General features: G+C 42.7%; 1 non-coding gene across 1 annotated transcript; it reads left to right on the top strand.

Annotated features, from left to right (window-relative positions):
* Nucleotides 1-10,356: 10,356 nt before the first annotated feature.
* Nucleotides 10,357-10,463, top strand: LOC112086310. Its single transcript, XR_002899432.1, has one exon. It is a non-coding gene; the product is annotated as a small nucleolar RNA R71 (small nucleolar RNA).
* Nucleotides 10,464-14,830: the final 4,367 nt, after the last annotated feature.

Here is a 14,830-nt window from a genome sequence, read left to right as displayed (position 1 = left end):
TAGTGAGGCTTCTCTTCTCAGCACACTTTATAGAGGAGCTCTTCCCAAGATTAGAAACCAGCTGGATACTGCTTCCAATGGGAACTTTCTGGGTAAAGAGATACATGCTGCTTTAGAGCTAGTGGAGAACTTAGCATTGAGCAATGATACTTATGGTGAAGACTATGACAGATCAAACAGGTCTGAAGGTTCAAGCTGAGAACAGAGGCTCACTAGGGAAGTTAAGGAGTTGAGAAGTGAATTAGACAAGTTGAAGTTGGTAACTCACAAGCCAATGCATTTTGTTGGAGAGTATGAGGAACCATCTCAAATCTTTGAGAACATCAGTGAAGAAGGTCTAACCCAAGAGGAACTAAACTACATTGGGAATCAGAGGTCCCAGATGTATCAGTATGGTAATGCCAATCCAAACCTCTCTTACAGGAACACCAATGTAGCTAACCCACAAGACCAGGTGTATCCCAATCCTCAAGCTCCACAGAACTTTGTTCCCCAGAACAACTTTCAAGGATCTTTTCAACCAAAGAATCAGTTTGGTCAGAATCAAGGTTTTGGTCAGCAACAGCAACCATTTCAGGGTCCTAGTTTCAATACACAGCAGCAAAAGGCACCACCTGGGTTTGGTCCTCCACAGTTCCAACAGCAAGCACCGGTTCAACATCAGTTTCAGCCACCACCTGTTCAACAAAGTCCTGTTTTCAATGTTCTTCTCCAACAGCTCTTACTAGGACAACAAAAGATGGTATCTGACATGGAGACACTGGGCGCAGAACTAAAGTCTATAAAAAGAACAAGGGCATCTGCACTTCTGAACCACAAGTCTCTCTTCCTGGTAAAGCTCTTCAAAACCCAAAGGATTATTGCAATGCCATCTACTCCAATGATGACCACTCAGCTGTTGTGCAAGAAATAGAAGACCTTCTCTATGGTCAAGTCTCTAGTGAACCTGCACAAACCCATGTGGATGAGAATGCCATTATAGAGGATTTCATGGGCTTCATACATGAACTCAATGAGGACATTGAGAATAAAAGTGTGGGGGTAGCCGGTTCAGTTCTTTCTGTTCAGCAAGGGAATGATTCCGTGTCTATTGAAACAAAGGAGCTGCCAACTGGTCAAGCAAAGCTAACAGATTGTGCCTCCACCTCTGAATCAACTCAGATGAAGCCCACCTCCTTCCCAAAGCTAGGCAACCCAGGGAAGTTCACCATCTCTTGCACTCTTGGAAACTTTAGAGTTGAGAATGCTTTGTGTGATTCAGGCTCCAGTGTGAGTATAATGTCTAAAGATATGATGGAGAAGCTAAAGGTCAAGTCTATAACGTCCTACCCCTCTTCTATCACCTTTGGTGATTCCTACTCCAAGAAACCATATGGATTTTTAGAAGACTATCCACTTCAAGTTGGTGAATGCATAATTCCCACTGATTTTGTGATCATGAAGATGAAGAAGACCAAAGAGCTCCCCCTATTGCTTGGAACTACATTTCTCAACACCACTGGTGCAATGATTGACTTTGATACTCAAAGAGTGGTGCTTACAAAGGTGTATAAGGATGCCTTTTATCCTGTTCAACCACCTTTAGCTGAATTTTGTGGATCAGTTGTTCAAGAGATAGAACCCCCTAAGGTACTTGAGATGAAGTATGTAGGAAGTACTGGGATTTTAGGTGGATCCCAATCTCTCTCAGCTGTGGAAATGGAAAAAGAACCTCACACCAACTCTGTTTACAAGGATGGGACTGAACAGCCATTGATCAGAGAAGAAGACATCTTGCTCTCATGGTCTCCTACACTTAGTGATCTAAGGATGATTAACACCAAAAGTGATGGCTCAGCATCAGAAGACAAGAGTATTAAACCTGATCTTTCTTCTCAAGACTTTGATCTCACTCCTTGGGTTGATGATGATGGTTCTCTGAAGTATAAGCTGGATTGCAATGGGAAGCCAGGTCTGTTTGCTGAAGTGAGGGCATGTCTCACAAGGGCCATCTTTGATAAAGACCCAGATGGTATTCAAGAGCTGGTGGACAGAGGTCTCAAGGTGGGATCTCAAGGACAAGGGTCTAATGGTTCCCAAAGGCAGCAAACCAACTTAGCTTCCTTGCTCAGGACCATTGAAGTGCTGAAGAGCATCAGTGCTCAACCTCACCCCAGCTAAAAACAGGTTTTCCAAAGTCAAACTTAGAGACTTTAAAAAAAGTGCTCTTGGGAGACACCCCAAGCTTATCCTTTGTAAATATGCTTTTGATCTTTTGATTTCTTTCTTTTTATGTTTTAGGATGTTTTGATGGGTTTGTTTAGTGTCTACAGGTGTTAGGTGTGAGTTTGAACCCTTGGAAAGTGAATGCAAAATGAAAAGAGATGAAGGAATGGAGACAAGCTTGTGCTCTGCCTTTGACATGGGCACTGGCCACGGTCAAGAACAAGGCGTGGCAAGCCTCTTTGTGTTGCCACGGGGAGACAATCAGGTCTCAAGGCCAGGCCGTGGCAAAAGAAAAAGAGGAATGGACAAGGCTCGGGGATTGCCACGGTTTAGATTGCCACGGAAAAGAGCCAGACGGGGCAAAGTACACAGAAATCCCCTTTGTTCGGTGATTGACACGGGCCACAAGACACGGTTAAGGAACTTGGCCGTGGCAAAGGAAACGGTGCAAAACTTCGATTCGGATTTTTCCACGAGAAGTTTGCCACGGGAAGACAAGGTGACCGCGGCAAAGAAATGAAGACTGAGTATCCATTCGGTGCATGACAAGGCTGGAAGGCACGGGTTCAAGACCAGGCCGTGGCAACATGAAAATGGAGTGTCCAACAATCGGGGTTTGCCACGATGAGTTGTCAAGAGGAAGAGATGTGGCCGTGGAAAAATTATGGTGGTATGTCCAATATTCAGGGTTTGACACGAGGTATTGCCACGGGAAGAAACCAGGCCGTGGCAAGAACAAGGTGGAAGGACCAATATTCGGAGAATGCCACGGTCTACAAGACACGGGCTAAAGGTTTGACCGTGGCAAAGATTTGGAGGGTTTGACCGAGGAATGAGCACTGCCACGAGGAGTTTGACACGGGGAAACAACCAGACCGTGGCAAGAGAAAGGAAAGGAGACATAGTTCGGGGTCAGACCTCAGCGATTGAGGTAAACACTCAAAACCTTGTAAATAGCATGTAGACTTTCTTTTTCTTTTGCATTTTACTTGTTTGCTTTGATTTCACTTCTTTCTCATGCTTTTATAACACAAGGGACTGTGTTATTTAAGTGTGGGGGAGGAGTTTCATCCTTTACTAATCATGTTTTCTCTTTTCTTATTTTACACTTTGAGTCTTGAGTCACATTCTAGTTGCATATTCATTTAGTCTCATCTAAGTGCATATAAAAACCAAAAAAATGGAAAAATCTGAAAAATTTACACAAAAAAAAAAATGATCATGTAGTTGCATTGTCACTTTTAGGATTGAGTCTAGATTACATATGCATGTAGGTTGCATCTTGCAGGGGGTAATGATAGGTTTTCTAGAGAGTACATCACTTTGAGAACTTGAACTGAATATGCTTGTGAATCTTTTTCTGTGCTTGCAAAGTCTGAAATGATCTGAATCTGAGAAGCAAGTTTGAATAGAACTCAACTCTAATTAAGTGGGAACCTTGAACTTGACTTGAAAATATCTTGTGATGCATTGTTTGAAAAAGCTTGTGGATACCGATATACATACTTGAGCTAGAACCATTGTTTTTACCACTCTTTTCCTTTGCTCAAGTAGCTGAATCCACATCATGGATCAGTTCCCATACCTTGAACCCATCCTTCTTTTAAGCCAATGTTTGTGTGTGAATTGAAAGGCCACCTTGGATCAAACTTAGCAGAAAGTGTTAGGTTTAGAGCGACAAGGGCAGGTCTCATTGAGTGCTGTGTTCCAACATCAAGGAACTGAGAGTTTTGGCGAGGAATAAGTGTGGGGGAAAAGACTTGTTGGTGAGTGGAAAAAGGTGAGATGAGTGGGAAAGAGAGAGTGGAAATAGCTAGGGGAATGAAAGAAAAAAAAAAAATCAGTCTTGGTGTTTTGAGAAAGTGAGCTCTGGTTTGTTGAAAAGAAAGAATCTAGCCTCTAAGTAAAAAGGAAAGAAGCCAAAAGGCTCAAATGTTTTGAAAAGAAAGAAAGAAGAGGCTAGAGGTTGTAAAAGAAAAAGAGTTGTATAAAGTTTGAGTTCCAAGACTTGAGAGTGAAGGTGAAAAGTAAATCCCCTAGTGAGAGGAAAATGAGAGTGAAAAGTGAGGATATTTGAGCAAGTGAGGAAACTTTGAGTAGAGGGTGGGGTGTGATGAGTCTTTGCCCTTGTATGCATAGGTTTCTTTTTACCTTTAGCATTCTGCCAAAGTTTGATCATTCATAGAGAGATCCCTTTGCTGCATTAAACCCACTTGAGCACTGATGAGATCATTTTAATCTCATAGCCTCTCCCTAGCCAAGCCAGCTTGTTTAAACCTTGCATCATGAGATCCACCTGATAAAAGCTTAATGAATGTGAAAGAGTTGAGAGAGAGAAGAACTAGTGGAGATTCCTTGTTGAGTTGATATATATCTGAGTATGACTTTGCATTGCATAATTGAGCATGAACTTGAATTCTCATTGTGATCACTTCTCTCAAAAAGAAAATGTGAACTCCCATTGCATACAACCTCTTTCTCTCATTTGCTTTTTTTGCTTGAGGACAAGCAAAGGACAAGTGTGGGGGAGTTGATATGTTCATAATTTGCATCATTTAGGTTGCATAAATCATTCCAAATCATGTTTTATTTCATGCATTTTAGGTCCTTAGGGTTTGTTTTAGAACTTAGGAGATGCATTAGGTCCCAATGAGTCTTTGCATGTTTTGAGTGTCTATCAGGTGAATTTGGAGCTGAAAAGATTAATCCAAGAGGTGGAATGGTGAGCAAAGCTTGAAAAGTGGCAAAAATTGGATCTTTGGAGGTTATCGGCCATTCTCGCTGACCAGGAAGGTTTTCTCGGCCATTTTTATGTACCGCGGGAAGAGTTTACCGGCCATTTTCATGTACCGCGAGTAAAGTGTATCGGCCAAAATCTCCGGGTGTGAACATGTCTCAGAAATCGCCTGTCCGGGGAACCTTCCAGTCCGATTCAGATGGCAGGTGCTTCATGGAAGTTGGAGAAGACTTGATCACGGTTTCATATCAAGTGGAATCGTGGAATTCGGACGCGTGAGCAGAGAGTTAAGCTCGTCGGAAGGAACCCCTGTCTCGCAGCTGTTCCGGACCGAGCAGATCAGTTCTGAAGGATGCGAAGGACGGTGCACTTCCAGGCCGATTCAGTTTCCGGGGCCTTCATGAGAATCAGAGATATTTGAGTCTTCTTTCCAGAACGTCCAAGAGCATTCAATTCGGATCTATGAGCAGGAAGGTACGGTCTCCGGAATGGACACATGTCTAGAAGCCTCTCTCTGGTCGTGTAAATGCACTGCAAAGATGTGCCCTCCAGGAAGCCTTACACTTACCAAGCACCGAAACTTCCTTGACCAAAGTTGGAGATAAATGAGTCCTCTGTCTTCTGCAACCGAAATCACTCAATTCGGACAAGTCTCCAGGAAGTTACACTCTCCGGAATGCGAAATGGTCCAGATAGCCCTGAATGACTAAGTTAAACATGCCGCGATGGAATGCCACGTACACACTTGGCCGTGGCAACTTTTGTGCCCCCTCGGTCTTCATGCCACGGTCTACACTTGACCATGGCAAACATACACTTGGCTGAGAAGAATTTTACAACCATTCGGCGATTGACACGGCCTAAATGCCACGGTCTGGAGCTTGACCGTGGCAATCAAAAACTTGGCTGGGAAGGATTTTTCATGCATGCGGTTTTTGACACGGTCTGAATGCCACGGTCTGGGAGCTTGACCGTGGCAACTTTTACACATCCTCGGCGTTTGACAAGGTGACTTGCCACGGGTTTCAGACGAAGCTTGATCAGACCGTGGCATCAACAGGAACCAAGAACACAAGTGAAGGCTTTGACACGGTCAGGATTGCCACGGTCACACCAAGAGCACACCAGACCGTGGCAAACCCATACTTGCCCATCAAGGCCGGGTCAGTACCCGGTTTGTTCCAGGTTGACCCGGTTCGCCCAAGCATCCTTTATAAGGTTTTTAGACCTAATTTGTAAAAAAACCTTGAATCTACTTTTAGTCTTCTTTCCCCTTTTGTGAAAACCTACTTAATACACTTTGTTTTAGAGAGCTTAATATCGATTTTGAAGTTTCTTTCCATCTTGTTCATCATTTCTTATCATCAAATCAAACTTCTAATCATGATTAACAACACATCTTGCAAAGGATCTAGTGTGTTGATCATGATTAGTGAGTAGCCACCTTAATGAGGTTCTAGATGTGTAGGTTAGGGTGCTAAAGTGTTAGATTTGGAATGCTTAGGGCTAGATTCATTGATTCATTTCTCTAAACAACTGTTCTCTATGCTAGATCCTTGATAATCACTTGAGATCTAGATTCTGGGAATTTCATGCACCAAAAGTGTTTGATGAAATTCCTGAAAGAGTTGTATTAGAGGTTTAAGCATATTTCTGCATGGTGATGTATTGTTATTTGCTTGAATGATCATTGAGAACTGTTTATTAATGCATATTGATTCATATTTCACAAATGGGAATTTGGTTTGAAAATGGATTAGTATAGGGGTTAATACCTTCATGAGAGGATTAACCTAGATTAGAGTTCTTAATCATTTGAATCATGTCTCATCATTGTCATTAGCATTTCTAGTTTAGCACCAAAGCACCCTAATCAACTATCATGTCTAGAATCTCATGCCTCCATCATATCATATTCACATCATTTATCATTGTCATTTGTCTTTAAACCTGTTTAAGTTTGTTAGTTGTCATTAGTTAACAAAAATCACTCTTGTTTGCTTGAATTAAGAACTTGATCACATAGTTTAGTGTCTAACACCACATCTGGATTGATAAACCTCTTTGTGCTACATTGACAAGGGGATTGATAGCCCTGAGACCATAAAAAGTCTTGTCTATCAATGAAGGCACTAACCTCTACACTAATCCATTTTCAAACCAAATCATCATTTGTGAAATATGAATCAATAAGCATTAAGAAACAGTTATAATATGTCATTCATGCATTTAACAATCATTCCCATGATGAAAAAGGCATAAACCCCTAAGTTAGCTCATTCAGGCATTTCATCAAACACCTTGTGGGTGGAGAAATGCCTAAGTTCTAGATCAAGCTTATAATGAGAGATCTAGCATTAGGATCAGCTAACTAAGGAAAGGAGAAGAGAATCTAAGCTTAAACAATCATTAATCTACATCTAAGCACCCTAATCTACACACCTAGAAGCTTAAAAGAAGACTACTCACTAATCATGATGAACACACTAAGCACCCTCATCTACACACCTAGAAGCAAAGATAAGAAGATGAGATGATAAGAAACAGACTTAGATTGATTAAATCCTTGAGATATCTCTTAACAAACTTGTTTTTTTTTACAAAAGGGGAAAGAGAAACAAGAGAAAACCAAGCCCTTCTCTTGGAAAAAACCCTAAAAAGCATATATAGTGTCTCTTGCGAACCGGGTCAGCCCAGGACAAACTGGGTCCTGACCCGACTTTGATTGATAGTGGTGTGGTTTTCCACGGTCAGATGATGCTTGGCCAGACCGTGGCAAACTGACAGTGTCAAAGTTCTTGGACAGATTCTTCATGATCAAGGTTGCCATGGCTTGATTTATACCATGTCTAGTGGCCACGTCTCTTCTTTTCTGGGTTTGGGTGATGAACTTCTTGGATTGCCACGTTCTTGATCTGGACCGTTTCATGTTGGGCGTGGCAAGGTGTTTATGATTCGGTGATTTCCAAGGCCAAACATCAGGCCGTGCTTCAAGACCATGTCAAATCCCGACCATGACATTATGGGCGTGTCAAAGATCTTCATTGCTTGTCGTGGTCAGGTCCAAGGCCGTGCTTCAAGACCATGTAAAATTCCGAGAGTTGTCATATTATTCCACGGGAAAGCTCCGGCCGTGGCGTTATCACCGTGTCAAATCATGACACTCAGCACCTTATCCACTCTTAGACGTCTGGCGGATATGTCTGTCTCTCGACTTCCGTTACTCACAGCTCACACCTCCAAATCCAATGATACGACCTGTTCTGGGACCGTGACTCTATCGTCTCAAACTTTGATGAAGGGTTCGGGTTCAGATGACGTCGGCAAGGGCTCCGTTCCACCGGTTCTTTGATGCGCGTTGCTTTGGTCCTTTATCCGCTCCGAGACATGTACTGCTTCTTATCGCCGTAACTTTCATCTAAAAACTCCAAATAGGACGATATAACGTATTCTGGAAACTAGACTCGAGGCTATTGATTCTTTATGAAGACTCTGGAGGCTGAATCCTGGTGAAAGCCCTCCTTCTCAGGTGATAAAGTTGAGGGATCGTCGGCTCCATAACACTTGTCCAAGTCTGATGCACATAAGGTGATGGTTTCTCCATGTCTTTTGTCCCAATTGCTCCCAATTAGCTCCAAATGACCTGTAAACACTCCAAAAGTGCAAAACTCTCTAGGACCTAATGCAATTCCTAACTAAAGACAAAAGCAAAGACAAATATATGTAAAACTACCTAAATGTATGCATAAGACTCAATTTTGGACAAAACTGCAATCCTAAACATGACAAAATATGAGTATATCAACTCCCCCACACTTGTCCTTTGCTTTTCCTCAAGCAAACAAGAACAAATGAGAGAGAGAGGTTGAATGCATGGGAGTTCATATTTCCTTTGTGAGAAGTGACCACTAAGAGAATTCAAATTCATGCTCAATATGCAATGCAAAACCATACTTTGGTGTATCAACTCAACAGTAATCTCCACAAGTTCCCTTATTCCTCAACTCTTTAACATTCATTAAGCTTTTTACCAAATGGATCAAATGATGCATTGTTTAAACAAACAGAGTTTGGCTAGGGTGAGGTTATGAGACTAAAATGATCTCATCAATGCCTGAGTGGGTTCAATGCAGCAAAAGGATCTCTCTATGAATGACCAAAATTTGGCAGAATGCTAAAGGTAAAAGGCAACCTATGCATACAAGGGCAAGGACTCATCCCACCCCACACTCTACTCAAAGTTTCCTCACTTGCTTACTTTTCACACTCATTCTTCTCTCACTAGGGGATTCTCTTTTCCTTTTCATACACAAGTCTTGGAGTTCAAACTTTACACAGCTCTTTTTCACTTTCTTTTGTAACCTCTAGCCTCTTTTTTTCTTTCCTTTTTTAGAATATTTGAGCTCTTTGGCTTCTTTTTTTTTCTTTCACTTAGAGGCTAGACTCTTTCTTTCCAAAACACTAGAGTTCACTTTCTTTGACTCAAAACTTCCAAGACTGATTTCTTTTCTTTTTCTATAATGTCCTCATTGAGATCACAGACACAGGAACTCAAACTCATCTATGATGGCGTTCTCATCATCTTTTGTCAGGCATTTTTCACTTGAGACATTGCCATGGAGAAGGTCCTCAATTTCTTGGATAGCAGCATGATTCTCATCATTTGAGAGGATTTCATTGCAGTATTCTGTTTGATGTGCAATTGATGTCCCTGGTAAAGATCTTTGAGCTTGAGAACTGCAGTGGCCCTGTTGTTCTCTAGAGTCTTGACTTTGGAAGCCAAGGTTGAAAGTTGAGTTAGAAGATCAGAATAAGTGCAATCCACCTTGTTGTAAATCTCTACCATTTTCTTGTTGAAGTCTATGGCACCACTTGCTTGACCTTTGACGATTTTCTGGACCAGGTTCTGCACTTCTTGATCCTTATTCTCTGAGTTCTGTTGGAGACTTTGTTGTTGGAGAGAGACAAAACCTTGTTGTTAAGTGTTTTGAGGATAGAAGTTCTGGTTTGGGGGATTCTTGTAGTAGGTAAAGCCCTTTTGGTAACCTTGTTGGCCACCTACAAAGTTCACCTCAGCTGTGATGTCTTCCCTTTGAAATGTGTCTTGAAACACATGATTCACATCTCTAACAAAGTTGGCTGACTGATGAGAAGCTATGAGAAGTGTGTCTAGCTTCTCATTGAGAGACTTGATGTCTTTCCTTGTCCTTTCCTCTTCAGCACTCACAGCTCCTCTTGAATTCCTTTCAAAGTCTGATCCATAAAGCTCATCACTCTGAGCTACATTCTCCACTAGGGTCATGGCATCATTGACTTCCTTGGTCATGAAATTACCATTTGAAGCTGTGTCCAAGAGAAGTCTGACCTTTGGTAAAGCACCTTTGTAGAAGGTACTTAGCAGCTGACAATCTGAGAATCCATGGTGAGGGCATTGCATGGTATCCACTCTAAATCTTTCCCAAGCCTCACAAAATGATTCATGGTTCTTCTGAATGAAACTTTAGATTTCATTTCTTAACCTTGCTGTTCTTGATGAAGAGAAGAACTTGGTTAGAAATGCTTTTTTGCATTTCTCCCAAGTTGTGACTGATCCTTGAGGTAGAGACTTTTCCCACTGAAAAAGGGAAGAGCCTCAACTTGAAACTGTCCTCACTCACTCCATTCATCTTAGTTAGATCACAAACTCTATCAAAGTTGTCAATGTGATCTAATGGGTCTTCTAATGCCAAGCCATGGAACCTGTTTGATTGCACCATGTTGATCAAGCCAGATTTGATCTCAAAATCATTTTCAGGTGTAGGAGCTTGAATCCCATATCTCTGACCCTGAGTATTGCCCTCATCACCAGCTCCCACAACTATTCTTGGACGTGGTGCTGGACCCTCTTGCTGAGCCTGGTGGTTTCCATTACCACCATGAGCCTGTTGCCCTTGATCCATACCCAACCTCTCAATGTGCTCAGCTCTTTCTCTTTGTCTCCTTGCTTGACTTCTGGTGTTCATACACCTGAAAACAAAGACAGCACTTGAAAGGTAATCAGTAAAACAAAAAAAAATTACTTGATCTCAAGAAGATCCAAAGTCCTAATGCTAGAATGAATCTCCAAACAGATCTCTAATCATCAAACTATGAATTCCTAATGATAGAATGAATGTGAGAATATCCCAGTTGTAATCATCAAAGTGATATCTGTTTCCACCATAATGTTTTTGAGGTGGAGGCAGACCATCATCTCCAGCACCAGTAGCACTTGTGGTAGCATTCTCAGCGGTTGCTTTCCTTTCCTTGGAGGCTTCTTCTGTGCAAGCTTTCTTGTACTTGAGGATTGGTGGATCAGTTTGGACATTGTACAGCTCTTCCTTCAGCAAGTAGAAGTGAATGTTCCTCTTTACATGGACTGTGGTGATGGAGGGATTGGGTAGGAGAGTTTGGACTGGCTCATCAATGAAGGACTTGAAGTTGTAAACCAGCTTGGCTCCAACTCTTCCTAGGAGGAAACCGATCTTACACAAATGGGCTTCATTAATCAGGTCAAACCTTGCCTTGTTCTCCTTGAACCTGTACCCCTTTGCCTTCAAGATCTTTGTTACAACCCGTCCATGGGTCAGCTTTGCATCCTTCTTTGTTGAACCCCAAATGCACTTTTTGTAGAACATCAAAGACCTTGCTAATTGAGAGGCAAGGCTAGATGTGTAAGCATATCCTTCATAGGGCTTCCCATCTTCATGAGTTGGCATCAACTGTTTCAGCCCCACACCAAGAAGATTCAGATCACCCTTATGAACTCTCCCAACATCAAGTTTGAAGAAGAAGCTGAGAGAGAGGATCTTGTGGACATATCTCAGCACTGGGTTCCTTATCCAAGAAGACTTAGCTGCTCCAGCTGTGTACTTCCCAGAAGCTATTGATCTCCATAGAGCCTGAATATCTTCCTTTCTAAGATTAATCTGGTTGGAGAGAGGAACGTTTTTAGGCGCAGAAAACCCAAATATCTCATTCAATTCCCTGAATGACACTGTGTAGTCCTTTCCTTTTACAGTAAACTCCATGTATCCAAGACCATCCCCTTGAAGAATCCTTGACTCCCTTGGGTAGTACATAAAAGCATCAAAAGAAGCCAAGAACTCTTGAGACTCCTCTTCATATGCGGTCTCTCTCATCTCCAAAAGTGATTCAATGCCCATGTTCCCAAGCAAGGTTTTGACATCTTCATAGATGCCAATCTTCTTCAGAAAGTCCACATCAGGGAACCTCCCTTGCTGGATCCCCATCTGTTGAAACTTGGCCAGATAATCAGGTGTTTCTGGTTCAGTTTTCTTGATCCTCTTTGATGCCTCTTCAATGGTGTCTTGGGAACCTCCAGCTGAGCTGCTTGAGCCACTCTCAGTCTGTTCATCATCAGATACCACAGCCAATTGTTTCCCTTTCTTCTTGGAACCAGAAGCGACCACCAATGCTTTCTCTTCATGCCTTGTCCTTTTTGGCGCTTGTTCTCCTTTACGTTGCTTTGTGCTTTTTTTGGTCCCTTGCCCTTTTCCTTTTGGCTGTGAAGATCCTGAGACCAAACCCTTGTCCTTGGATGCAGTGCCCTTCTTCTTGGCTAGAGAGTTGGTTCTTTCAGTCATCTGTCAATAAATTTCTCAAAAACAAGATGAGCACAAGATCAAGTCTCACGAAATTCTCCAAAATTTTGAAAAAAAAACATTTATGGCAAAAATCGATTTCCAAAGCACATGAACAAGTTTCTCAAGCCAAGCATCATTCCAAAGAGTTCATAGCAATGCAAAAACAAGAGTGCAAAGCAAGGACTCAGCAGGAAACAAGTTCATTTCTTTTCCAAGAAAAATCGATTTTTCATGAATTAACTTGCAACAATTTTCAGAACTCAAGAACAATGAATCACCAAGAAAGTGCTCTATTTTCCATGACTATTAAGCACCCTAGCATTTATAAAAATAATCCCAAGGTCTAAAACAACCTATCAAAATCGATTCCACACTTTGAAGTTTAAAAATCACAACTTAAGAACATGGAAAAAGATGAATTCTACCAGGGTGAGTACCTTGGGATTATGATGCAAACGAGTTCGAAATGCTATCAGGATGATGTTATCAACTCAAAAACGAGCTCAGAGCACTTTGAATCAACGAATTTAGTGGAGAAATGAGAGAGTTATGATGAAAACAATGGAGAGAAATGAGGTAAGAGAGCAAACTCGTGGTTTTGGTGAGGAAGAGAGAGTGTGGGACTAGGTTCAGTCTTTTGACTGGTGGCCAATAGATCCACTTTGACCAGTCAAGGCTTTTACCTGTCCTTTCCTCGTTGACCGAACTCCTTTCTCTCCTTGTGCGGGCTGGAACTCCCGTGACCGAGCCGCACGACCAACTCGATGTAAAACGTGAATTCTTGTGCGACTTGGTCCCTTCTTCTTCCTGTCCCGCACGTCCAAGTCGTACTAAAAACTCTTCTGCACGTCTTAGTCTCTTCTCCCATGCTGCGACCTGGCCCATCCTTCTGCTTACCCGCACGTCCATGCTGGTGTAATTTGCGAGCTCTCGTGCGGCCTGGTCTTACGTGCATCCAAGTCGCATGACCAGGTCGCACGATCTGACACTTAGACAGTACCAAATCTCCTTCTCAATGTGCGGCCTGATCCTCTTCTGAAGCCACTCGCGTTCCCAGGCCGGTGCAATTTGTGAACGTTCGTGCGACCTGGGACCTCCTCAGTTTAAGCCGCACGCCTGACTCGCAGGCTTTGACACTTAGACGTCTGGGTTCTTCTTTTGGTGTGCAACCTGGGATGATGTAAAGCTGAGCCGCATGCCTGAACCGGTGTGATTTGTGAATGTTCCTGCGCCTTGGTCTTTCATTGATTCAGGCCGCACGACCATCTCGCATGACTTTACACTTAGACACCACGGCTTCTTCTTTTGTGTGCGGCCTGGGACCTTTGCAGGCCATCTCGCATGACTTTACACTTAGACACCACGTCTTCTTCTTTTGTGTGCGGCCTGGGACCTTTGCAGACCATCTCGCATGAACAACTCGGTGCAATTTGCGAGTGGTCGTGCGTCTTGGCCTTCTTGCATCTAACCCGCAGGACCAACTCGCACATCTTAACACTTAGTCTACACGGCTCCTTCCTCCTGGTGTGCGGCTTGGCTGCTCTAGGTTGTTCTCGCATGTCTAGGCCGGTGTATTTCGCGAACCTCAGTGCGGCCTGGTCTCATGTGCAACCAACTCGCTGGCCCAACTTGCAAGATTTGAAACTTAGCAATTTCTTGCTAAAATCTCCTGCTGCCAGGTGAGTAACCCGCAGACCCAAGTAGGACTAAATTGCAAGCTTGCATGCGATTTGGTCCTTGGCTTGACTGAGCCGCACGCCCAGGTAGCACACAGGCGTCCTTCAAGTTTTCAGACCTTAAACACTTCTCTCAGCCTTCTCACATGCTCCATTCTACTTTGACCTGAGCCATGGTCTCCAAATGTCACCTGGAACCTGAGATCAACTCACAAAACCCATCAAAAAGTTCTAAAACATAAAAAGAAAGAAAAGAAATCAAAAGAACTATGTACAAGGATAAGCTTGGGGTGTCTCCCAAGAGCACTTTGTTTAAAGTCTCTAAGTTTGACTTTGAAAACCTGTTTAACAGGCTGGTGGTGGATCAAGAAGGGGAACTGATGTAGCTTCCTCCTTCCTTTGTGAGACCAGGTAGTGCTTGATCCTTTGGCCATTGACCACAAACTCTTGACCATTCTTGCCCTCTAACACAACAGCTCCATATGGCCTAACCTCAAGAACCTTAAAGGGACCAGACCATCTAGACTTAAGTTTTCCAGGAAACAACTTAAGCCTAGAGTTGAACAGCAACACCAGATCACCTTCCT

Source organism: Eutrema salsugineum, unplaced genomic scaffold (assembly GCF_000478725.1).
Source record: "Eutrema salsugineum unplaced genomic scaffold, Eutsalg1_0 scaffold_21, whole genome shotgun sequence".
Lineage (NCBI taxonomy): Eukaryota > Viridiplantae > Streptophyta > Magnoliopsida > Brassicales > Brassicaceae > Eutrema > Eutrema salsugineum.
The sequence above is the reverse complement of the archived record's forward strand: the minus strand, read 5'-3'. Positions and strand labels throughout refer to the sequence as shown.